Genomic DNA, 14,889 nt, shown 5'->3' with positions numbered 1-14,889 from the left:
CTCTGAGCTATCAGCACAGAGCCTGATGCCAGGGTGAAACTCAGGAACCATGAGATCATGACCTGAGCCGAAGTCGGACGCTTAACCGACTGAGCCACCCGGGAGCCCCCAGAAGTAAGGGTTTTGAGTTTTTTTCAAAATCATTGTTTCAGGCTTGTGAGCCTGAGGTAATTTTTCAAAACCATTTTTTTTAGTTTTTTTAATTTATTTTTGAGAGAGGGATAGCACAAGGTGGGGAGAGGTAGAGCAAGAAGGAGACACAGATTCTAAAGCAGGTTCTATGCTCTGTGCTGTCAGCACAGACCCCGACTTGGGGCTCAAACCACCAACTGTGAGATCATGACCTGAGCTGAAATCGGACCCTCAACTGACTGAGCCACCCAGCTGCCCCTACTGAAAAAAGTTTTTAACTCAGGGAAGAAGTGGGGGCAGAAGAGGCCATTGTGCACTGAATAGGCCAAAGCGGTAAGGCAACGTAGAAACGATAGGAGGCAGTGAACAGTGGTGGGTGGATGGTAAAATGGTAACTCAAAAGGGCTGTGGACAGATGATGGTTTTCATTCAGTTTTGTGAATATGCTGTTCAGAATTTTAGGCCATTGACTCCTAGAGTCATCTATTGTGTTTCCTCCCAAATAACTGGGGCCAACTGTGGAAAACAGAAGGAACGGGCTGTTTGACTTAGTGCCCTGGATCACTGGGCTGCTTCACAAGCATCAGATTCTCACTCCCAGGAAGGCTCTGAAGAGGCAGCAGGCCCGTGGTTTGTGGTCTAAATTCAGCCAGTGGCAAAAAGGCAGTGCGGGAGGGGTGGGGTGGGTGGGTAATGCAGGACCTGGAGGAGGAGCTACTACAGTACAACCTCGGAATCTGGCTTATGTGGGCATTCCTGGAAAATCTCTTCATTTACCCCTTTGGTTTACCTCCCCCTGTCATCATCTCTTTCCATGTTCCAGTCAGATTTGTGTTTTTTAAAATCCTACCCTCTCTGTCAGACTCAGCTCTCCCTCCCCCACCCCGTCAGTCATCCATGAGGTCTGATGAATCCTGAGGCCTTGGGTGATTTACAAAGTGGCCCCAGAGGAGCAGGAGGACTCACTTACCAGGGCCTCTGTCATCAGTGTCTGTGAAGAGGCTTCGGAAGAAATGCTTCTGACTGAGGTGGGGGTATGGAGCCGGGCCCCTGATGACTCCTGCACCGCCTACCCCAGACTTTCCCTCCTGTGAGTAGTGTTCCTTGAATTAACCCCAAGGACAATGTGTTTTCTTCCATTATGGTAGAATGTCAAGGAAGACTTAATTTATACCCAGGAATGGGGCACCTGGGTGGCTCAGTGGGTTAAGCATCCAACTCTTGAATTCGGCTCAGGTCATGGTCTTACAGATTGTGAGTTTGAGCTCCGAGTGGGGTTATGCATTAATAGTGTGAAGCCTCCTTGGGATTCTCTCTCCCTCTCTCTCTGCCCGCCCCCCCCCCCCCCCCCCCCCCGCTAGCATACATATTCTATCTCTCTCAAAAATAGGTAGGTAGGGGCGCCTGGGTGGCTCAGTCGGTTGAGCGTCCAACTTCAGCTCCGGTCATGATCTCGCAGTCCGTGAGTTCGAGCCCCGCGTCGGGCTCTGTGCTGACCGCTCAGAGCCTGGAGCCTGTTTCAGATTCTGTGTCTCCCTCTCTCTCTGACCCTCCCCCGTTCATGCTCTGTCTCTCTCTGTCTCAAAAATAAATAAACGTTAAAAAAAATTAGAAAAAAAAAAAGGTAGGTAAACATCTAAATGAAAATTATATACAGGGGCGCCCAAGGAGGCGCCTACATCCACATACAGCATCATAAACCACAATTGCTTATTTCATATCAGACAGCAAAAACAAACCTAGAATAGGGGCACCTGAGTGGCTGAGTCGTTTAAGCGTCCAACTTCAGCTCAGGCCATGATTTCACAGTTCGTGAGTTCAAGCTCCAAGTCAGTTTCTGTGCTGACAGCTCAGAGCCTAGACACTGCTTCGGATTCTTTCTCCCTCTCTCTCTGCACCTCCCCACTTGCTCTCTTTCTCTCTCTCAAAAATAAACATTAAAAAGAAATTATTTTTAAAAATTACACCCAGTAAGAATAACACATTAAACTTTTCCTTCAGCTAAGATAACCCATTGCTTAGCCAAAGACATGTGAGTACTTGACATTTACCTCATGTATTCTTACTCCATGAGAATTTCATAAATGAAGAAAAGTCAGAGTCCAGGAGATTTGTATTTTCATTTTTTTAGCTTATTAGAAGTTCTGAGAGGAGGAAGGGAACTAATTTACTGAGCACCTAAAACTGATGGGGGGTGGGGGGTCATGCTTTCCTACATTATCCTATTTAACATTTCTCACAGCAATGTTAGGGGGGAGTTCTTATCATCCCTGTTTTCAGTGAGGAAACAAAGACTCTGAAGTAACCTACTAGGGACATGCAGCTTTAATGATGAGGTTGGGATTCAAGTTGGGTCTATAAAAATTCCAAAATGCATACTGCTTTTGATATATTTTGCTTTATTTAACAGTCATTGAACATTCCCCAAGCAACGAAGATATGAATTCACAGATGAAGGCTGTGGTGTATGCCTTCGAAGAATTCCCAGCCTTATGGAGGAGACATGCAAGTCAGGAGACAATAGAAATGAAATGCAGGGTGGTAAGTACGATGACAGACCAAGAAGAGGGTGTTTTGAAGCCCAGACAAGGTAGTGGCAGGACTTGTGTAAGGAGGGAAGATCATCCGGGAGGATGATCGTTAATCAACTGTGCCCACTGCATTCCAGGTTGTGTGGAGCATGAAGGTAAAGAGGACTAACAGCCCACATTGTGTGGTGGGTGCTGTACTAAATATGCCTTATCCCATTCAATCCTTACAACCTTGATCCTAAGTTGGACTTTGAAAAGATGGAAAAGGGGTTTCCAGGCATGCTGCCTCCTGTGTTGTTCCTGTTCCCCCACCGGTGTGTGGTACTGTGTTCATGGAGTCTCTAGCCATGTTGTGCAATGATCATGAGAACCTTGAGTGCTAGCACTTAACCTGGAGCTAAGACCCCATGCTGGGCATGTCTGAGGAGAGGTAGATGTGACAAAGGCTCTTTGCTGTTTTTGCTGCAGTCCCACTAACTAGGAGGGAGGACAGCACCCAAACTGGTTTTCACTGCAGTGTCAGGAGGACAGGAAGCCTATCCTCTTTGTGGTCCAAAGGATATTAAAATTCAACCCAGCTTGGGGTGCCTGGGTGGCTCAGTCAGTTAAATGTCTGACTTTGGCTCAGGTCATGATCTTGTGGTTCACATGTTTGAGCCCCACGTCGGGCTCTGTGCTGACAGTTCAGACCTGGAATCTGCTTCGTGGATTCTGTGTCTCCCTTTCTCTTTGCCTCTCTCCCGATCATACTCTGTCTCTGTCTCTCTCTCTCTCTCTCTCTCTCTCAATAATAAATAAAACATTAAAAAAAATTTAAATTCAACCCAGCTTGCCCCCAGATACTCCCACTGCAGTGCCTAGCATGCCTGCCAAAAACCAACCAGCCTTGATGATCTTGCCTGTTTTCCCCTACCCTTCTAGTTTGTTCCCTATGTTCTCTTGGGAAATGTCACTCAAACGGTATTTCCATGTGTCCTTCCTTGCTGAAGCCAGTGAAGTTATTTTAAACCTGATCCCATCCAACCAGAGTCACCACATAAGAGCCCTAGTTGGGTTCCCAGAACTTGACTGTCATAATGACAATAATAACTAACGTTAACTGAGAACTTACTAGAAGCCACACCCTATGTTAGGTGCTTAGTATAACCAACCCATTTCACTTAATCCTCAAGCCAACACCAGGAGATATTATTAGCCTTATCATTTTACAAATGAGAAAGTTGAAGCTCAGAGAGGTTCAGAAACTTGCCCAAGGACAGTCTGAGATGGAGCTGGGATGGGAACCTGAATCTGTTTCATTCCAATAGCCAACCTATGCTGTTTCTGAGACTGAAACTCAGAGATGTCAACATGTAATGGATGAGACATTTATAGCCAACCTTCAACATGATCTGTGAATCTATAACCAAGGAGGCTTGTGAAACCCATGAAAGGGACCAGCATAGTATGATTCAGATAGGTAAGGTGATACTGAAATATACCAGGATCTCTTTTAGGGAAATAATTTAAATTTTGCCCTTCTGTAATGCATGATTTACAAAAAGAGATTTTTAAGTTAAATAATGTATTTTAGATTGACATATAACTAAAAATAGAATTATACAGTTATTCTTTTTTTAATGTTTTATTTTTTTTTAATGGTTATTTATTTTTGAGACACAGAGAGACAGAGCATGAACAGTGGAGGGTCAGAGAGAGAGGGAGACACAGAATTGGAAGCAGGCTTCAGGCTCCGAGCTGTCAGCACAGAGCCCGACGCGGGGCTCGAACTCACAGACCGTGAGATCATGACCTGAGCCGAAGTCGGACGCTTAACCGACTGAGCCACCCAGGCGCCCCTTAATGTTTTATTTTTGAGAGAGAGAGAGTATGAGCAGGGGAGGGGCAGAGAGAGGGGGGGACAGATGATCAGAAGCAGGCTCTGTGCTTGATACAGTGAGCTTGATACAGGGCTCAAACTCACAAACCGCGAGATCATGACCTGAGCTGAAGTTGGACGCTCAACCGACTAAGCCACCCAGGTGCCCCTACAGTTATTCTTATAAATCTTTAATAACACTCATAAAGTATACATGATTTTTTACACTTCCTTACTTAAATAGTAATGCATATTACTTCACTTTAAATGAATGATATAAGAAAAATGTTATACCAATACATTTATAATATTTTTTTAAAGATTTTGTTTTTAAGTAATCACTACACCCAACATGGGACTCAAACCTACAATCCCGAGATCAAGAGCTGCATGCTCCACCAACATGCCAGCCAGGCATGCCTAAAACAGCTTTTTTTTTTTTTTTTTTTTTAATTTTACAGAGAGTAAGAGAGAGAGCACATGTGGGGGAGAGAGGCAGAGGGAGAGAGAGAGAGAGAAAGAGAGAGAGAGAATCCTAAGCAGACCCCACACTCACCATGGAGCCCGACTTGGAGCTGGATCCCACAACACTGGGATCATGACCCTGGCTGAAATCGAGTCAGACATTCAACTGACTGAGCCACTCAGGCACCCTTAAAACAGCTATTTTTAATATACTTTTTCAAGTAAGCTCTAAGCCCAATGTGGGGCTCGAACTCACCACCCTGAGATCAAGAGTCGCATGCCCCACCAACTGAGCCAGCCAGGTGGCCCTCTAATTTTTTTTTTTAATTTTATTTATTTAAGTAATCTCTACACCCAATGTGGGTCTTAAACTCACACCTCAGAGGTCAAGAGTTACATGCTCTTCTGACTGAGCCAGCCAAGCACCCCAAAACAGATATTTTTATCATGTGTATTTAATGTATGTTGAAATTTAAACATAAATATAAACATATATCAAAAAGAGACATTCATAATGTGGTGCTTGGAATTCCTACAGTTTACTTAATTCCTTATGAACATTTTGCCTCATGTTTCTTAAAAATCAATTCTTTGTAATGTGTTTCTAATTGGTGGATTTAAAACATTTTGTTTCTATGAGATAGAGACCTTTTTAGGTATCATTTGTAAGCACTTTTCAAATAACATTTATGAGCATAGGTTGTCTTTATTCCCCCATGAATGAATTACAAGCACAATTGGATATAGTTATCACTATGGGCAGGATACCTTGGTGTTTAAATGTATGAAGATAAGGCACCTGGGCGGCTCAGTCAGGTAAGCATCTGACTCTTTTTTTTTTCAACGTTTTTGTTTTTTTTTTTTTTTTTATTTATTTTTGGGACAGAGAGAGACAGAGCATGAACGGGGGAGGGGCAGAGAGAGAGGGAGACACAGAATCGGAAACAGGCTCCAAGCCATCAGCCCAGAGCCTGATGCGGGGCTCGAACTCACAGACCGCGAGATCGTGACCTGGCTGAACTCGGACGCTTAACCGACTGCGCCACCCAGGCGCCCCAGGTAAGCATCTGACTCTTGATCTGGGCTTAGAGTATAATCTCAGTTCATGAGTTCAAGCCCCGCATTGGGCTCTGTGCTGATGGCCCAGTGCCTGCTTGGGCTTCTGTCTCTCCTGGTCTCTACCCCTCCCCTGCTTGTGCACGCTCTGTCTCTAAAAATAATAAGTAAACTTAAAAATAAAGGTATGGAGATACACTGCATATAATTCCTGGTTCCACCACCTAATAACTGTGACTCTAGTTACGTAACTTAATCTCTCTGTATTCCAATTTCCCAATTAAAAAAAAAAAGCGGTGACATTAGAAAAAAGAACATAAGGTTGTGAAAATGAAATGAATTAACGGATGTAAAGCCCATAAGCATATAAAGTCTATTTTAGAAAATCTGGAAATTATAGAAAAATAGATATAAAATCAGAAATCACCCAACCTCAGTAACTTGAGCAGCAGCTAATCTCAGTAGCGATTTTATACAAATTAGAAATGTTGACCCTGCCTCAAGATACTTGACTGCTATCAAATCAGAAAGTTGTCTTAATAGGGGGCACCATTTATGCATTACACGGAGACATCAGGCATGAACCAAGATTGTCCTGAGCAAAATAAGACATTTTGTCGCCTTGTCTGTAGATGACAATGTAGGATGTTTTCGATTTGAGCCTATTACTGATAATGTTGAGACAAATAAATTTGTATATAAAGTTTTTCCTGTATTTAGAATTTAGGCTAGGTTCCAGCACCTAGCAAGCAGGCATACAGAGGGTATTTGTTGAATAAAAATGAATGAATGAAGGGCGGGGGGATGGGGGAGGCAGCTGGAAGGAGACAGAGACTGAGGGGGAGGGAGGAGACGGAGAGAATGAATTTGCTGAAAGGAATGCTAAATGAGTTTCCAAAAGTGCTGTATCAGTAGCGGCTGTTTCAATTTGTGTTAACCTAGATGAAAAACGGTATCCCAATTTAATTTGCATTTCTGTAATTATCAGTGAAGTTAAATATTTTCCATATGTTTGTTCATTTATTTTGGCTGTTTATTGGAATCTTGGCTTATAAAATAGTTTGGTTAGCTAGTTTGGTAATTTTATTCATTTTTTTATGCACAAGTTGTTCCAATACCATTTGTTGAATATTTCTTTCGTTTTTCATCAATTTCTGATGTCATCTTATGGTACATATTCATATATATGGGCTCTGTCTCTATGTTATCTTCCTCCATTTAGTGATTCTTTAAATTCTTTTTTCATTTTTAAAATCAGTCCACGTGGTCAATTTAGCCACAAAGAGTGACAAATGTCTTCGAGGCTATATATAGTACCTGTGTGGAGGAAGCCTGGAAGGACATTTAGCTCACTATGGGAGTGAGAGGTGATCAAGATCAGGTAGAACATAATAATCATTTCAGGCTAAGACTCTTCTCCAAATAAATAAATAAATAAATAGAAAAATAATTAAATAAATAAATGTACTACCAACACAGCCTGTCACCCCTAAACAAAGGAAAGAAAGAAGAGTGAGGCACTGCGATTAATCCAGTATTTCTATTATTGAGAGAGGCGATCTAGTTGCTTATGAGATCTGCTGGAGATTTTACCAAGTATTGAAATCAACCCTTCGGAAATTTCTTTGCTTGGAGGCTCAATAACAATAGAGTAATGGAGTGTGTGCAGCTAGCTGCTTTCCAAGGAGATGGAGGAAGTGGCACGGCCACTGAGACACCTAGTGGTGAGGATCTTTACTGCACCGTTAGAGTTTGCCAGTTGGGACCCATCTAGAAGCCACTTATTCCAGGGGAGTGTGCATTTGAGGAGCTTAGGTGCCCTCTTTTCTCCTCCCCAAAAACATAATTTGAGGCCTCTGTTGCATGCATGAAGCTATAGAGACAAGTCCCAAAAGATCCAGAAACTGAATAGCCTCTGCAAGGTTGAAACCATCAAGCTAATTAACCCAAATTAAGCTGACCAACATGGCTTCTCAGGCCCTGGGATACAGTTTAAGATGTAAATTTAGTCAATTCAATTAATATTCATTAGGGAGCAGCAATGCGTTTCAGCAAGCATATTATCTCCATCTCCTACCCTTCTAGGCTCACAAAAAGTTGAACCAGAGGATAATTATACTTGTTATTTATTGTAGTTATAATTTTGAATTGTAAGTTCACCCACATCCAGAGTATTACAAGGTGACGATTGTTCCACATGCCATCCAGGATAATTTACATTTGAACTATGGAATTGTGCCTAATATCTGAAATTAGTCATTTATGACTGGGGGCATTCTTCAATGATTCTGAAAAGGAAAGATTAATGGATTGATTCATTCACTCATCTCTTAATTCATTCAAATACATATTGAGTGTCCCAGCACTAGGCTCTGGGGCTATGATGATTAAAAGAGAATCTAGGTCATTGCCCTCATGATCTTACAACCTAGAGGGTACAATTCAGAAAGTCTCCACAATCAGTGAAATGATGTTAGGAGAATAAAGTACAGGGTGACAATCAAGTGATGCAACTTGGTCTCTGGGGTCACAGAAAGCCTTCAGAGAAGGGCAGGTATTAGTTTAAGTCCTGAAAGACAGGTGGGAGCTACTCAAAAAGTGGGAAGAGAGTGGCCAGAGGGAGACTATTTCAGGTGAGAACATGATAAATTAAAGAACTCAAAAGTGGTCAGTGTGACTACAGCAAAGAACAGAAGAGGGAGAGATAAGGGAAAAAGAATGAGATGGCTGGGGGACGGAGGGCCACCTCAGGAATTTTGGATTTGTGTGTTTCTCCTAAGGGCAATGTGAAGACAATAAGGAGTTTTAAAGAGGAGCGTAAGGGGTGCCTGGGTGGCTCAGTAGGTTAAGCGTCTGACTTCGGCTCAGGTCACGATCTCACAGTTTGTGAGTTCAAGCCCCGCGTTGGGCTCTGTGCTACAGCTCAGAGCCTGGAGCCTGTTTCAGATTCTGTGTCTCCCTCTCTCTGACCCTCCCCCGTTCATGCTCTGTCTTTCTCTGTCTCAAAAATAAATAAACGTTAAAAAAATAAAATAAAATAAAGAGGAGCATAAGAAGTATCAGATTTGCTTTTTTTAAAGATAAATTTTGGCTGCTGCCTGGAAAATAGGAAGAAGGAGGGCAATTATAGCACCATTTCTGTGTCTCCCTCTCTCTGACCCTCCCCCGTTCATGCTCTGTCTTTCTCTGTCTCAAAAATAAATAAACGTTAAAAAAAAAAAATAAAGAGGAGCATAAGAAGTATCAGATTTGCTTTTTTTATTTATTTATTTATTTTTTTTTCAACGTTTTTTATTTATTTTTGGGACAGAGAGAGACAGAGCATGAATGGGGGAGGGGCAGAGAGAGAGGGAGACACAGAATCGGAAGCAGGCTCCAGGCTCCGAGCCATCAGCCCAGAGCCTGACGCGGGGCTCGAACCCACGGACCGCGAGATCGTGACCTGGCTGAAGTCGGACGCCCAACCGACTCCGCCACCCAGGCGCCCCCAAAATTTATCTTTAAAAAAAGCTGGGGCGCCTGGGTGGCGCAGTCGGTTAAGCGTCCGACTTCAGCCTGGTCACGATCTCGCGGTCCGTGGGTTCGAGCCCCGCGTCAGGCTCTGGGCTGATGGCTCGGAGCCTGGAGCCTGCTTCCGATTCTGTGTCTCCCTCTCTCTCTGCCCCTCCCCCATTCATGCTCTGTCTCTCTCTGTCCCAAAAATAAATAAAAAACGTTGAAAAAAAAAAATTTAAAGATAAATTTTGGCTGCTGCCTGGAAAATAGGAAGAAGGAGGGCAATTGTGGCACCATTTAAGAAGCTTTTGCAAAGGTCTAGGTGAGAAATCAGGTTAGTGTATTCGCTGAAGTTACAGTGGTGGTGGTGGTGGTGTTTTAATCTGTAAAATGAAGGAAACAATACCATCAATCTCATAGTTGTAATGAAAATTTAATATTAAGGATTTATAAGTGTCTGGCATATAAAATGATCAATTAAGTTTGGCTATTGTTATGATATTGGCTATTATTTGAGGCAGCTCTTTCCTACTATATTAAAGTATTTTCCTTAAAAAGAAAAGAATAAAAGATTTTCCTCTGGGAAAATAAAACTTTTGACATTAGAGTGGGAGTGAGTGAATGAGGGTCAGAATTTATTCTAGAAGTGTATTCATTACCTGAATCTTTTACGGTTAACACATGTGTAGTGTACTATTCGTGTAATTTTAAAAAACTGATAACTAAGGCTATAATCGAACCTAAGCATCAACATCTGGAATGAAAGGAGGATGTCTAGCAGAAGGTGAAGAGTTTGAAATGTTTAATTAGAGAGAGCTGGATTCAAATCCCAGCTCATGTATTAGCTGTGTAATGCTGGGAAAGTTACTAAACTTCTGTAAGCCCCAGTCTCCTCATCTGTAAAATGGAAATAATCCTAGTATCAAGATTATAGCATTGTTGTTAAGATTAATGGAGATAATAGAATGCCCAGTGTAAAGCTAATGGTCACTAAGTGGCAGCTATTCCTATTATATGGAATGGAGGAAATGACCACTTTTCCATTTCCTAATGTGTTTGGTATAATCTGAAAATTTTTTCATCCAATATAATAAAGATTTTTTTAGAATAATCATCCTCCTGTTTCAAAATTTTAAAAAAATGTAAAACTCAGAGTGTGGAATTTTATTAACTGCCTTTCAGCATCCATGCACTTTTCATTTATTGATGAGATACATTAGCTTAATAATTAATACTTCATTAAAAATTTTTTTTAATGTTTATTTTTGAGAGAGAGACAGAGAGACACAGAGCATGAGCACGGGAGGGGCAGAGAGAGAGAGGGAGACACAGAATGTGAAGCAGGCTCCAGGCTCTGACCTGTCAGCACAGGGCCCGGCACAGGGCTCAAACTCATGAGCCATGAGATCATGACTTGACCCAAAGTCAGACGCTTAACTGACTGAGCCACCCAGGCACCCCAGTACTTTTCTTCTAATACCTTAATGTTAAGACATCCCACTATTCCTAAGAAAAACTACTTAGTTGCAGTGGATCATTCTTTTAATCTACTATTAAACTCAGGAATAGACTTTCTTCAAAAATATATTACAGGGGTCCTGGCTGTCTCAGTCAGTAGAGCATGCAACTCTTGACCTCAGGGTCATGAGCTCAAGCCCCATTTTGGGTGTGTACAGCTTGCTTTAAAATGAATGAATGAGTAAATAAATAAAGTTCAAATAAAAATGTATTACAAATTTCCTTGCCTTTTTAAATAATACACTAACCAGACTTTTTTGTACTGAACTCCATTTGTCTTCAATACTCAAGTGCCTTTAGGGGTTTTTGATTTTCTCATAACAATAGCTGGTGTTTACTGAGCACTTGGAAACTACAAAGCACTTTGCATAATCCTCACAAATTCCCTAAGGAGTATGTACACCTTAGGGAGTGTGTTAGAAAAGTAAAGGACCTTGGTATGCAGCCCTTGAGATGGAACCAAAGCCCATTCTTCAGAGTTATGCTTTCATTCATTCATTCAACACATATTTATGAAGCATTTCTGTGTTAGTGTCTGTGTTAGCTACCAGTGGTACAGTCTTAAAGAACTCAGACTCAGAATCCCAGTCTAACAGGAGATCGACAGTAAACAAGTGAAGAAATACACAAGTACAATGTGTGAAGAGATCTATTCTATACATTACACCGATGTACAGGATGGCATAACAGAGGCTTATCTCAGATGTGGTGATTGGCAGTGAAGGCTTTTTGAGGTGACGTTCAAGCTGAGATAGAAGAATGAAGAAAGCTGTAACTGCAGGAAGTTGTGGGGGAACAGTGCTTCAGTCTGAGTAAGCAGCAAGTCCAAATATCCTGGGGCAAAAAGCATAAAGACGAAGTAACTTGATAAATCCTAAGAACAACAAGTGAAAGGAGTCAGAGAACTAGAGAGATAAGACTGGGTTGGGGCAGTCACTGGCTGGCTCAGTGAGTACAGAATGCAACTCTTGATCTTAGGGTTGTGAGTTCTTGATCCCTACCAATGTTGGGGGTAGAATTTAATTTTAAAAAATATTAAAAAAAAAAAAAACTGGGAAAGCAAACAGGGGTCAGACCAAGTCAGGCCTTGTAATCTTGGTAAGGTGTTTAGATTTTATTCTAAGAGCAATGGAAACCACTGGAGGGCCTTTAAGGGAGGAAAATGACATCTGAATTATGTTTTTTAAAAGATCACCCTAGCTGCCACATGGAAAATGGATTAGAGGGGGCGCCTAGGTGGCTTAGTCAGTTAAGCGTTCAGCTCTTGATTTCAGCTCAGGTCATGATTTTATGTGTAAGATAGAGCCCCAAGTCAGGCTCTGTGCTGACAGCACAAAGCCTACTTGGGATTCTCTCCCTCTTTCTCTCTGCCCCTTCCCCACTTTTCTCTCTCTCTCAAAATAAAATAAACATTATAAAAAAGAAGAAGAAGAAAATGGATCAGAGAGCACCCAGAAAGAGAGGAAGAAGACAAGTTGAAAAGTGGTTGAGTTAATTTTAGGTATGAGATGGAGATGAAAAAAATTAGGTTGTAGTGGTAGAGATGGAGAGAGGTAAATGGATTCAAGATATACTTTGTAGGTAGAACAGATTTGGGGGTTTTATGAAGAGGATGAATACTTGTTGTTTTTTAACAACTAGGCGATGCTAATTACTATGCTGGGGAAGATTGTGGTGAGGAACAGGTTAGGTTGATAAAATCAAGAGCTCCAGCTTACATATACTAAATCGGACATGCCAGCAACACCTCCAAGTTGACTATCTGACTTGGGAACTCAGAGGACAGATCTACTCTACTATGGAAATATAAATTTAGATGGTATTTGGTCTTGAAAAGGTTATCTACATAAGTAGAGAACAGTTGTTAAAGAGTACCCAGAAATGAACGCCAAAATATCTCAGCATTTAGAAGTCCTATGAGTGAGGAGTCAGCAACGGAGAGGGATCACTGAAGCAGGAGAAAAATCATGAGTGTGGTGTCACAGAGGCCAGTGAGAGGTGTTTCACGAAAGACAGAGGGCCATCTATGTGGAAGGTTGCTAATAGGTAAGAAGAGATGAGTACAGATTTTTTTAATTTTTATTTAAAAAATTTTTAATGTTTATTTTTGAAAGAGAGAGACAGAGTGTGGGCAGGGGAGGGGGACAGAGAGGGAGACAAAGAATCCAAAGCAGACTCCAGGCTCTGAGCTGTCAGCACAGAGCTCGTTATGGGGCTTGAACTCACAAACTGTGAGATCATGACCTGAACCAAAGTTGGATGCTTAACCAACTGAGCCACCCAGGCGCCCCTAGATTTTTTTTAAAGTTTATTTATTTATGTATTTATGTATTTATTTATTTATAGAGGAGGGAGGGAGGGGCAGAGAGAGAGAGAGAGAGAGAGAATCCTAAACAGGCTCTGTGCTGTCAATGCAGAGTCTGACGTGGGGCTCGAACCCACAAACCATAAGATCATGACCTGAGCCGAAGTCAGGAGTCAGACACTCAACCGACAGAGCCGCCCAGGTGCCCCAGTATAGATTTTTAAAAATGTTCATTTGTTTTGAGAGAGTGAGTGAGCAGGGGAAAGACAGAGAGGGAAAGAGAGAGAGAATCCCAAGTAGGCTCTGTGCGGCCAGCGCAGAACCCAACTCAGGGCTTGAACCCACGAACCACGAGATCATGACCTGAGCCAAAATCAAGAGTCAGATGTCCAATCGACTGAGCCACCCAGGTGCCCCGAGATTAGTATAGAGAAGTGTTTATTGGATTTTGCAACATGTGGATCACTGGCATCCTTGGCAAGGAATCCTTAAAGGAGAAGAGTGGGCCGATTGGGGTGGATTTAAGAGGAAACTGAGGTGAGGAACTGGAGACCTCTAGTGTAGATTTGTTTTAGTTTTGTTGTAAAGAGGAATGAAGTAATGAGATGATAGACTAAAAGGAAGGTTTTGTTTATTTTGAAAATGGCAATGTTCCAGGGGCGCTTGGGTGGCTCAGTTGGTTAAATGTCTGAGTTGATTTTGGCTCAGGTCATGATCTCCTATTGGTGACATTGAGCCTGGCATCGGGCTCTGTGCTGGGAGTGGAGCCTGCTGAAGATTGTCTCTCTCTCCCTCTGCCCCTCCCTCACTCATGCTCTAGCTCTCTCTCTCAAAAAATAAAAAAATTGATTTAAAAAATTTTAAAGGTGGTAATATTCCAATAGAAGTAATGATACAGCAAGGAAAAATCCTTGAGAAGGCATGAGGGGGTGGGATCCATATACTAGAAGGGGGAGTCTGCCCTTTGATAGGGGCAAAGACACATCTTTCATGGTATCAGGAAGGAAGACAGAAAAGATGGGTATAAATGCAAGTAGGCCTTGGGTGGCTCAGTTGGTTAAGTGTCTGACTTCAGATCAGGTCATTATCTCATGGTTTGTGAGTTTGAGCCCCGAGTTGGGCTTGCTGGTGTCAGCTTGGAACCTGGAGCCTGCTTCGGATTGTGTCTCCCACTCTCTCTGCCCCTCCCCTGCTCATGCTCTGTCTCTCGCTCTCTTAAAAATAAATAAACATTAAAAAAAAAAAAAGAAATGCAAGTAGGCTTGAGGCTTTCCAGCTGGATGAGAATGTTGCTCTCTGATGATTTTTATTTTCCCCAAAAATAGGAGAATTCATTATGGTGGAGTGAGAGAAGAATGTGTAGGAGTTTGAAGAGAGAAAGCATGAAATACTCTATCTCTGAAAGAAGGGAAGTGAGAAAGTAAATTTACTAGTGAAATTCAGTAAGATGCCAGAAAAAGTCTAATGCCCTTTTGAGGTTTGTGGTCAAGAACTTAAATTGAAAGCCTCAGCTCTCATTAAGAAGGTGA

Source organism: Panthera leo, chromosome C1 (assembly GCF_018350215.1).
Source record: "Panthera leo isolate Ple1 chromosome C1, P.leo_Ple1_pat1.1, whole genome shotgun sequence".
Lineage (NCBI taxonomy): Eukaryota > Metazoa > Chordata > Mammalia > Carnivora > Felidae > Panthera > Panthera leo.
Note: the sequence above shows the minus strand (reverse complement) of the source record.